The sequence below is a fragment of the Euleptes europaea genome, chromosome 15 (genome assembly GCF_029931775.1).
Source record: "Euleptes europaea isolate rEulEur1 chromosome 15, rEulEur1.hap1, whole genome shotgun sequence".
NCBI classification, from domain to species: Eukaryota; Metazoa; Chordata; class Lepidosauria; order Squamata; family Sphaerodactylidae; genus Euleptes; species Euleptes europaea.
In genome coordinates this window covers 1,124,151-1,136,052 of record NC_079326.1, presented here as the reverse complement: position 1 = coordinate 1,136,052, position 11,902 = coordinate 1,124,151, and positions in this window count along the sequence as shown.

Below are 11,902 nucleotides of genomic sequence, written 5' to 3'. Positions count from 1 at the left end.
GAATTGGTTTTTATATGCCGACTTTCTCTACCACTTAAGGCAGAATCAAACCGGCCTACAATCACCTTCCCCTTCCTCTCCCCACAACAGACACCCTGTGAGGTAGGTGAGGCTGATATAGAATGACTTGCCCAAGGTCACCCAGCTGGCTTCGGTGTAGGAGTGGGGAAACGAATCCAGTTCACCAGATTAGCCTCCGCCGCTCATGTGGAGGAGTGGGGAGTCAAACCTGGTTCTCCAAACCACTGCTCTTAACCACTACACCATGCTGGCTATCAACACCATGCTGGTGTTCATTTTGAAAATTATAAGTGATAGCAATTTTTTGTCAAGTGCTCTTTGTAAACCTGCAAGGAAGAGACTCCACAACTTGATTAGGCTACTGTCCAAATCTCTTAGTAAGGAAGTCCCCCCCCCCCATATCTAATTTGAATCTGGCTTCGTGCTGCTTAAACTCATTATCAATTGCTCAATTCTCTCAGGAAGCAAGGAGCAGACCATTGCTCAATGGGCTTGAGGCAACTTTTCCAGCACTGGATAAATAAAATGTATTTATTGTTTTATTTTTGAAAAGTTTCCCCTTGATCTTTACTTTGTGACATGGGAGATATTATGTCCCTTTCATTTTTGCTGTTGGAACTCTTTGATCATTCTTGTTATTTTCCTGAGAGTGCCCCTGCATGGTTTCTACAGAACATTTTTTTAAAAAACTGTATGTACTCCAGGCTCCATCTTTTTTTTGCACACACTAGAACACAGAGCCCTGACCTGGATGGCCCAGGCTAGCCTGATGTCGTCAGATCTCAGAAGCTAAGTAGGGTCAGCCCTGGTTAGTATTTGGACTGGAGACCACCAAGGAAGTCCAGGGTTGCTGTGCAGAGGAAGGCACTGGCACACCACCTCTGTTAGTCTCTTGCCATGAAAACCCCAAAAGGGGTTGCCATAAGTCGGCTGTGACTTGAAGGCACTTTACACACACACACACACTCCAGGCTCCAGCTAGGATTGCCAACCAAACATCTCCCTGGATCTTATCTCCTTGTCTCTGTCTCCTTGTGCTGAGCCAAGAGGAGATGGGAGTGCAATGGTGGCTCTCAGGGGAGGTGGACCAAAGCGCCCAGACTGCTGAGCCAGGGGGCGAGGGAGGTGAGGTGACTGTGGGCCCAGGTGGTGGCCCTGGAGCAGAAGGATATGCCTGCCCACTTGAACTACGGCTCCACTCTTTGTCCCCCCTCCCCAAGGCCCTTCTCCCTGACATGCAGAGCTGATGTTGTGGACTATCTCCTTGTCCTGATCCGCCCAAGATGAGCCGTGGCGGTCAAGTCAGTCGCCCTACGGACACTGGCCGCCATGCAGTCCCCAGGGCTAGCAGTTGAGGGTGAGGGGCCATGCAGCAGGCAGACGTGATGTCTTTGGAAGGCAGTGGAGTGGGCAAGGCAGGGAATGGGAAGGGCAGAGGCAAAGTAGGCAGGCAGCAGCAGCCTCTGGAGCTGGGTGGTGGGGTTCTGCTGGTGCCCCTGGTGATGTGGGGGGACTCTGGCACTTTGCCTGGGCCCCAGGCATGGGGCCCATGGTCAGCTCTGCCTGTCCCCCCCCCTTCCATGTGGTTGATGATCAGGCAGGAGTGGCTGGGAACCCGCTGAGAGTGGCGCGGGAAGCTTTGTCCAGGGTCACCAGTGCATGGAAGCGCTGGCAGCATGTGTGATGGTGTCTGCCTGGCACCTGGAGGGGCTGCTTCTGCCCCAAGGGATGTTGGGGAGGGAGAGGTGCACATCAAGAGACTGCTGGGGGACCTGTTGGTGGCGCAATGGGCCCCAGCACAATGGCCCACCCCAGTGCCCCCTTCCTGCTCCACCACCAGCAATAGTGGCCTGGGGTGCCCTTGGCAGCATGGGTAGGCTGCTGGGAGGCACTGCTGCTGGTGAGCAGAGGATACCCGTGACTGCATAAATTCTACTCAACATCTCCTCATGCCCTTTCAGAGGTGAGGACACCCTTTGCACTGTGTGGGCCAAGGCCCTGCTTGAAGTCTCTGTGGGAGGGGAATTGCTGGAGCCCTTGCCAGCTGCTCAGAGACTTGTGACAGAACTCAGTCTCTTTAAGGATGTGGGGGGGGGTTGCTGCAGACATAGAGCCCATATCCCCAGCTATGTCCCTTGCCGCCCCTGGGCTGTGACAAACATTGGGCTAGGTCCCCTGGGCCTGCTGGTCTCTAGTTGGTTCTACCTGCCCTGTCCATCACAGTCCAGCCATCACAACACAACACCTGGATGGGACACTATGGCACAGTTACTGGGTCCTCTTATGCGGTTGCAGCCTTGAAAACCCAGCTACGAACTCTTTTTCCTGCTGGCTACTCACTAATCAAACCCTTCAGGGAGCAGACTGGTGGCACCACAGTTACGTTGGTGGGAAGCCCCCTGCAACACAGGTGGCCTTTAGAATTTCACTGTAAGAAGACCATGGCCAAGTTAACCTTCATGGCTTTCTTCTTTTGATCATTCTTGGTCCGGAAGAGCCTGTGTACTCTCACATCATAGCAACAGAGAATGGTGATCAACAGGAAGATGAAGCAAAACATGTGGGGAATTATTCTCAAGGTCAAACACCATTCATATTTCTTACTTCCATCAGTTACCGCTGTTGAATTTGATGGCTGGGAAATCTCATGGAAGAAGTTCATAGGCAGGAAGAAAAAATTAAGAGAACAGTGAGATAACAAAGCAAACCCAGTGCCTCCACCACTCTACATCTACCCAAGTAACATTTACTACTGCCAAGCAGAGATCAGGACTGATAAAGGACAACAGAAGGGGAGGACACTACTGCAGAAATTAGCTTTCTTCAGGACTGAGGTGATTTTGCACATGAAAGTGTCCAAGTACCTTTTATGAACTTCATAAACGTCACCCCATGGGTCAGTAATTACTTGGTGCTTGCACAGGGAACTGACTACCTTTACCTAAATGGCCCAAAATGTCCCTATGAATCCAAAGAAGAGGCTGGCAAGGGTTAGCAGGAGATATACCTAAATGGGAGCATAGTTTTGTTGCAACAACCTCCTGGTTTCATAGAATGAGGCAAAGAAGGACATGTATGCAAACTTCAGAAAGGCATCTACAGGTTCAAGAAGGCTGCTAGGGATAGAAAATCAAAACTGAATGAGATGCTACTTCAAGCAAACTTCAAGAAAAGTGAATCTGATCCTTGCCTATATACTAAGCACAAAGATGGCAAATGGGATTATGATTGTAGCATATGAAAATCCAGATGACAGCAAAGAAATAGTGAATCATCTGAACCAACAAGTGGAAATCAAGCAACTAGGCACTGTCACACACTACCTGGGCATTCAAGTACAGAGAGAAAAAGATGGAAGTTTTCTTATCAACCAAGAACAACAGATCAAAGAACGGATAAAGTACCTGATAATTGAAGATGCCTATGCTGCATCAACTCCTAAGGAAGTAAGCTACGTAAAGCAGTAAGATGACACCAAGGAGCTACCAGCTAACAATAGATACTGAGAAGCACTAGGTAAAGCTTCTCTACATTAGCACACCGACCAGGCCACACATTAGTACAACAATGGGATTACTATGTAAAAAGACTGCATCACCAACAAAGAAAGACTGGTATGCAATTAAGAGACTTGTAAAATACCTAAAGGATTATGCACACTTAAAGCTTATACTACCAGCCAATGATAGCTCTAAACTAGTGGCACATGTAGACACTGCCTGGGGAGGAGACATGAAATGAAGACGCCACACATTTTCCATGCATGAGGAGCTACAAGCTGGTCAAGCAAGAAGCAAGATATAGTTGAGATATCAACTGCTGAAGCAGAATACGTATCAGCGGCAAAGGCTGCCAAGAAATACAGTGGCTATGCCAGCTGCGGACAGATTTAGGCATAGATGTATCACATATAGGCTTGTACAAAAAAATTATTTTGGTAAACTTTGTGTCAGGCACCGGCCTGGTACCCAGCGGCCAGGCCAGGTGGTGTTTCAAGGTCGAACTGTTGTTCAGCTCTAGTTCTGTTTTGTCTTTGATTTTCCCTGGGAACATGTGTTATCTAGTGGGTTGCTGTAGCAACCAGTAGTCGTCCAGAAAGTTCACTTTCACCTTTATATCTCCCGTACCCTCAGTTCTCCCCCCATTAGTATCCTTGCCAATTTCCAAGTCAATTTCTGTAACTCGCTGTATATTTCTTAATAAATCAACTTGCTATGGAAGACCTGCCTAGAAGTCGGTTTGTGGGGTTTGTCTGGTGATGTGAGCTCTAGCACTGCAGCAAACCCATAAACAGATTCCAGCAGACAGCAAGTCCACGAAAGCAGTTTTATTGGTTAACATCGACAGGTTACAGAAGCCATATTCAAGACGAAACTAGTAAGGGGCTAAGGCAAGGTACATGGCATATAAGGAAAAGCAAAAGGAGATAACCGGTAGTCCAGGCACCCCCCCTCCCCCAGAGGCAGGAAGGAGTACTTGGCAATTCCCACACCATAGGAATCTATGAAGGACTCTATGAAGTCTAAATACGGGGCACGGTCTGGCCTTGGAGAGAACTGCAAAACAGCACCTGGAAGCACAACCATGAACAGTCTTCATGGCCTGCTCCTGACATTCTGCCCCCCTAAGGACCCCCCCTCACCCTTCCACTGAGGGTTTGTGAGGGTAAGCGGAATGGAATTCTTGTACCAAGCAGGGGGCGGAGACATCACGGGCACGCACCCATTCGTCTTTGGCGGGACCAAAATGTTTCCAGCGAACCAAGTATTGGAGGGTACCGTAGAGAAAGAGGGAATCCAATATTTTGGCCACTTCAAAATGTTTTTTTTTAAATGTTTTTTATTAAGTTTTATAACAGAGAAAAGAAAAAAAATTAACAATTATTATAACAACAGCAAAAAAGAATATAATAAACAAAAATAACAATAAAAAACAGGAGTATCTATATATATTCATCAATACAATTTAAAGATATCGTTATTAAATCTTATAAGATACTCCCTTTCCCACCACCCACCACCTTATGTGACCCTTCACCTGACTTCCGCAGAAGTGTCTGACAGTTTTAAACTTATTTATTACTAATAAAATGCAAAGATATTAAAAAAGACTAATTTCTATAACTCACTAAGTAACTTAGTAAAATCCGTTTTTGCCAGTTTATCCCAATATGTGGAGGCCTTTTTCCACATATTTTTAAATTCTTCCATATCCTTTCCATAAAGGAATTCCGTTAATTTGGCCATCCTCATATAAGTCCATAGTTTCTCTCTCCAGTCGTTTATTAAATGTTTATTTGCTTGTTTCCAAATTTTTGCAATTACAATTCTTGCAGCAGCAAAACTATATTGACAAATAATTCTGTCATTATTATTCAAATTTCCTTGTGGGATTCCCAGTAAACAAAATGGCGACTTTCTTTTTACACTAATATTAATCAAATTATTAGTTTCTCTGACAACTATTATCCAAATTTTTAAAAATATTTTACGTCCATCATGCATGCATAAAGGTACCTCTTTCCTTTCCACATTTCCAACATAAATCCGTCTCCCCTTTTTTTCATTTTAGCTATCATCACAGGTGTTATATACCATCTGTAAAACATTTTATATAAATTTTCCCTGATTTCATTCGTAATTGTAAATTTAAACTCTCTTTTCCATAAAGTTTCCCAGATATCCAAATCTATATTAAATCCTAATTCCCTCATCCATTTCACCATTACTGGTTTGATTCTTTCCTGTTCTAAGTTAATTTCAATTAATAATTTATATATTCTACCAATCAAACCTTTATTTCCCTTCATTAATATTTTTCCAAATTGGATTTAGATTTATTAAAACCCAATTGATTATCTTTATTAAATATATCTTTTAGTTTATAATACATAAACCAATCTTTAATATTAAGTTCCTCCTTACTTTTTAACTCTCATTCTCCATCTTTAAATTTTATAATTTCACTATATCTTTCTGTATCTAAATTTAAATGGGTTCCTCTCTTCATAAATGCTTCAATTGGGTTAATCCATCCTGGAGTCTTAATTTCCAAAATCCTCTTATATTTTTTCCAGACTTGGAATAATCCTTTTCTAATAATATGTATATTAAAATCTTTATTTACCTTTTCTTTTTCGTACCATAAATATGCATGCCATCCAAATCGTAGATTAAAGCCTTCTAATTCTAAAAGTTTAATATTTTCTAATAATTTCCATGTCTTTAACCAAGTGAAACAGGCTGCTTCATAATACATTCTTAAATCCGGTAACCCTAACCCTCCTGTTTCTTTTAATTCAATTAAATAGTTATATGCAATCCTATGCTTTTCCTTTCCCCATAAAAAATTTAAAATATCTCTTCTCCAAATTTTAAATATTTTGACCCCTTTTATAATTGGTAAATTTTAGAATAAAAAAAGCATTTTAGGCAAAACCATCATTTTGACCACAGCAATTCTTCCCCATAGTGTTAATGGTATTCTTCTCTTAACCTGGAATCCCCTCTCGACTTGTCAAAAAACGGGCAGTCTGTGGTGAGCAGAGCGTCCCCGCAGACCCATGCAGCTTCTTCTGCAAAACCCAAGGCTCCAGTTATGGTGAGTGAGGTCGAAAATACTGTATACGTAGACGTGGTGTTACAACACTATAAAAAGGGCCACCAAGTACGCGTCAAGGCTCTCATAGACTCCGGCTGCGGGCGCTCTTTAATCAATGAGGCCACGTTCGCAACACTACAAATCAAGTCCGAGAATCTACCAGCCCCCGTCCAATTTGCCCAAATGGACGGCAGTAGCTTCAAGGGGGGTCCACTCGAGGAGTAGCGATGGGCATTGGTTCGCATTGGGAACAGATAGACTTTACCATAGCCCCTATTCGATACAAAGTCATTCTGGGGATTAACTGGCTCAAGGGACATGGCCCCTCCATAGACTGGAAGGCTGATGTTATCTCGTTTCCCGATCCTGATTGCGAGCAACATCGACGCGAGGTCGCGGTAGTCCTTCCACCTCTGCCTTAGCCTCTGCTGCCCTACCATCGACCCAATTACCCGATGTTTACTGAGAATTTCACGATGTTTTTGATGTGAAAGAGTGCGATGCATTACCCCCACACACACACACACCGCATCACGGACTGTGCAATTGAAGTAGTGGAGGACTGCAAACTGACTAAAAGTAAGATTTACCCTATGAGCGCTGCCGAACGTGCCGTGCTGCGAGACTTTCTAGATAAAAACCTCGCTCGAGGGTTCATTCGGCCATCCACCGCCCCCAACTCGGCCCCTGCTTTCTTTGTCTGGAAGAAGACGGGTGACTTGCGCTTATGTATTGACTTTCGAAAACTCAACGCGGTCACCCAAACCAATGCCTACCCCATCCCGTTGATCTCAGACATCTTGGGACAACTAAGAGAAGGGCGCATTTTCACCAAACGGGACTTAGTCGAAGCTTACTACCGGATCAGGATTCGTGATGGGGACGAACCCCTCACAGCCTTCTCAAGCTGCTTTGGAATGTATGAATTTCTGGTGATGCCTTTTGGCTTAAAAGGGGCCCCGGGGGTCTTCATGCAACTCATTAATGAGGTCCTCCATGATTTGTTATACCGGGGCATGGTGGTTTATCTCAATGATATCCTTATTTACTCTGAGTCCATGGATGAGCATGTTGCTCTAGTCAAAGAAGTGTTGCAGCGCCTCAGAGACAATCAACTTTACGCTAAGTTGTCTAAATGTGAATTTCACCAAAAACAACTGGCTTTATTGGGATACATAGTTTCACATCAGGGCCTCACCATGGACCCTGCTAAGATACAATCGGTTCTTGATTGGGCTCCCCCCTCTACCCGCAAGCAAGTGTAACAATTTCTTGGCTTTGCCAACTTTTACCGCGGTTTCATTCCGAACTTTGCACAAGTGGCACTGCCACTCACTGACCTCCTAAAAACTAAAGGTAAAGGGGTCTCTGCCACATTGCCCACCGCCAAGATTCATTGGACTGCTCAATGTCAAACTGCCTTTACAACCCTCAAGCGGTTATTTACTTCTGAGCCTGTGCTCAAACACGTCCCTGGAAAGCAAAATGTGCTAGCCGATGCTTTCTCCAGGCTTCCCCAATACCCAGTAAAGGTCGACCGTACGGCGGTCTCCTTATTCACCCCTGTGCAAAGGGAGGCTCTACCAGTTTTGGCTGTACAAACCCGGTCCCAAACTTTGCTCCAGTCCCGGCCCCACGGAGTGGACGGCACAGCCTCAGTTAAGAAGGACTCAATTCCTTCCCCGGACCCACCTGCGCCTCCTGCGCCTAGTACCCCGCAGCAATCAGCCCTTCCTCCCACCTCTTCGCCACTGCCGGCAGGTCCCACTACACCCTCCTTCGCGGGAGGGGTGATCCTGCCCGACACCTTCCTGGACTCCCTTCGCACCCAGTGCCTGGCCGAATGCACCGCTCAGGCACTGCCCCCAGACCTACTAGAACGGGGTGGTTGTTGGTACAAGGACTCAAAATTATATGTGCCTAAGATGCTTCGGAAGGAGGTCCTCCAATTGGCCCATGGAGCCAAAACGGCAGGGCACTTTGGTTTCCTGAAAACCCTTCACCTGCTGCACAGACAGTTTTGGTGGGCAGGCATGCGCACTGACGTGGACTCTTTCGTTTGCAGCTGCCCCATCTGCACCACTGTCAAATGATCCCAGGGTAAACCCCCTGGACTGCTGCAGCCGCTAGAGGTTCCCACCAAACCCTGGGAGGTAACTGCAATGGATTTCATGACTGATCTCCCTCTCAGTAAGGGTAAAACGGTTCTATGGGTTATAACCAACTTGTTTTCCAAACAGGTGCATCTTGTTCCGTGTGCAGGTATACCCTCTGCCCCAAGGTTGGCCCACCTCTTTATGTCACATATTGTTTGTTTGCATTCCTTTCCACGTAAGATAATCAGTGACCATGGGAGTACCTACGTGGCTAAATTCTGGAAGGCCTTTCTTAAGTTGATGGGGGTGGAACAGGGTTTGTCTAGCGCTTTTCACCCCCAAACCAATGGACAAACTGAATGTGTAAATGCAGTACTGGAATGCTATCTCCGTTGCTATGTGAATCACCATCAGGATAATTGGGTTGAACTGTTACCTTTTTTGAGTATGCTTACAATAATGCTGTACATCAATCCACAGGCTTTAGCTCGTTTTATGCAGTGTATGGTCATGACTTTGGTCCTGTCGGTTGGGTTGATGTTGCGGGGGAGGAGGGAGGTGATAATGTGGCATCTTGGGCTCAAGCTATCCACGCCACCTGGCCCTGGCTGGTGAAAAATTTAGAAAGAGTCAGATGCAAATACAAAGCCCAAGCAGATAAACATCGCTCCCCCAACAAAGACTTCAATGTTGGTGACCTGGCGTACCTGTCCACCAAAAACCTATGGTCCTCCCAGCCATGTAAGAAACTCAGTGCCAAATACATTGGGCCGTATCCAGTTGCTCGGGTTATTAACCCCGTCACTGTTGAACGAACCCTTCCTAAGGCCTTGAGGCGAATCCACCCTGTCTTCCATGTCAGCCTCCTCAAGCCTCACGTTGCCACCGCAAACTGGCACCCGGAACCGCCTCCCGAACAGCCAGTAATGGTGGGGGGGGGGGAGAACATTTTGAAGTGTCTAAAATCCTGGACTCCCGTTTGCATCATGGCTCTCTGCAATATTTTATTCGTTGGAAACATTTTTCCCCTGCCTATGACGAATGGGTATGTTCCCGCAATGTATCCGCCCCCCAACTGGTGCGTGCATTTCATTGCGCCTACCCCGACAGGCCCGCCCCTCGCGGCAGGAGGGAGCCCTAAGGGGGCAGAATGTCAGGCCTCTGTGCTGTATCACTAACAGTTTCACTTCTCACGGACTCTGTTCAAGGACTCTGTTGCTCTGCTGCCCGCATTCCTTTCCCCTCCCTTTCCCTTTGAAGCTGACAGGTGCCTGTGGGAGCCTCTCTGCACTATTGGAGGTTATCTCTTGGGACTGTATTGCCTTTCTAGTGTACTCATATAATCCAGTGTTTGCTACGTTTGCTCCATTCCTGCCTTTGGGATTTTGTGCTCTGTTTTCCTGTGATACCATTAAAGTCATCTCTTTTGAACTGCTTCGTTGCCTGGTGTGACTCTGTGGTTTTCCTGGGAACAAGTGCTCACAGTATTACCCAAAATGCTTTTTTTATTTCAAAACCTACCAATAAAAAAGGGGCCAAAATATTTAAAATTTGGAAAAAAGATATTTTAAGTTTTTTATGGGGTAAGGAAAGACACAGAATAGCATATAATAACTTAATTGAATGAAAGGAAACAGGTGGTTTAGAGTTACCAGATTTTAGAATGCATTATGAGGCATCCTGTTTCGCTTGGATAAAGACCTGGATTTTATTAGAGAATACTAAAATATTAGAATTAGAAGGTTTTAACCTATGTTTTGGATGGCATGCCGATTTTAATATTCACATTATTAGATTTGGATTATTTGAGTCTTCCGGTGCTGACGCTGGGCTGATTGCCACGTCCTCCCAGGGGCTCCTGGGGAGAATCCAAGTTTGCGTGTAATTTGGGGTGTTTTACCGCACCCCAATCCAGCCCTTGCAAGTGGGCTGAGAAGCAGGAATTCCCTGCAGCCATATATGCGGTTTGATCTCCTGAATACTCCGAGGAAACTTTATTAAGTCCCCCGGAGTTTCAGACGTTTGATCCCGTGGGCACGAAGGGATTGAAATCGCCAGCGCGCAACTTCGGCTTTAGAATCTACCCTCCAGCACCTTATAAACATCATAAGGACTACATCAAGATTAAAACCTCACCTCCAGACGCCCAAGTGAGTAGATAATAATCCTTCGCTTTTCACTAGCGTTATCGAATAACAGGGGGTTGAAGAAAACATTCCTGGTAACCGTTTCCCTCCCTTAATTGAACTGGATGCTTTTGCTGCTTGAGATCCATCAGACAAAGCAGCAGGAGCCTTATCAAACTGATCAACTTAAACTAAAACAACGAGCTTGAATGATTGACGTAAAATCTGCCAATCCGACGCGTTCTTAAAGGAAGGGGAGGGAGAAACCTTTGAGAATTTGCTTGGGGTAAAAAAGGTCCTCCAGCCACGTTTTACAACAAAGAGGATTTCTTGACCGGAAGACTCTGTGCTTCATTCAATATCCCTCTCTATTGTTCTACAAGCAAATCAACAGGAAGAAGGTCGTAGGACCGGAAATTCGTCTTACTCGTGTTACACCAAAACCATTCCTGAAGGTAACAACCATAGAGAAGAGACGATAGAAGGTCCGCGATGAGGCAACTCCTGGAATACTTCCTGGTTCTGCCGATCTAGAGCGTCTGGTAAAACTCGTTGGTATTTTCAACTTTAAAAAGTTATTTTAAGCTTAAATACTCACTTCTTCAACCCGAAAAAGATATTAAGCTGGTCAATGAAATATTTTCTATCAACTACATGTAATGGACTCCTGCTAGATGACCATCAATTTTTTAACTAAGTTACATATGTAAATGTCTGGAGCCTCTCCCTGATCTGGCTAAATTCATAGCCCTGCCCTTATGAAATTAAAGGAAACTTTACAGAATTTAACCATGGGAAAAAAAGTACAGGACATGCTTGCTAAACATTCTGAGGTGACAATTAAACAAGTAAAACAGATATCAACACAGATGGCTCAACTGATTTCAATGATGATGACTCTTGACCAATCATCACAGGTATGTAATCAGAAGTTGGATCTGGTTACAGAAGACATAAAAGTCATGAAAATTCAAATGATGGCCACAAATACAGACATACAAGTAATGGATTCTTCTGTCCAAAAAGTCATGGAAGAATACAAGGATACAAAGAAGAAGA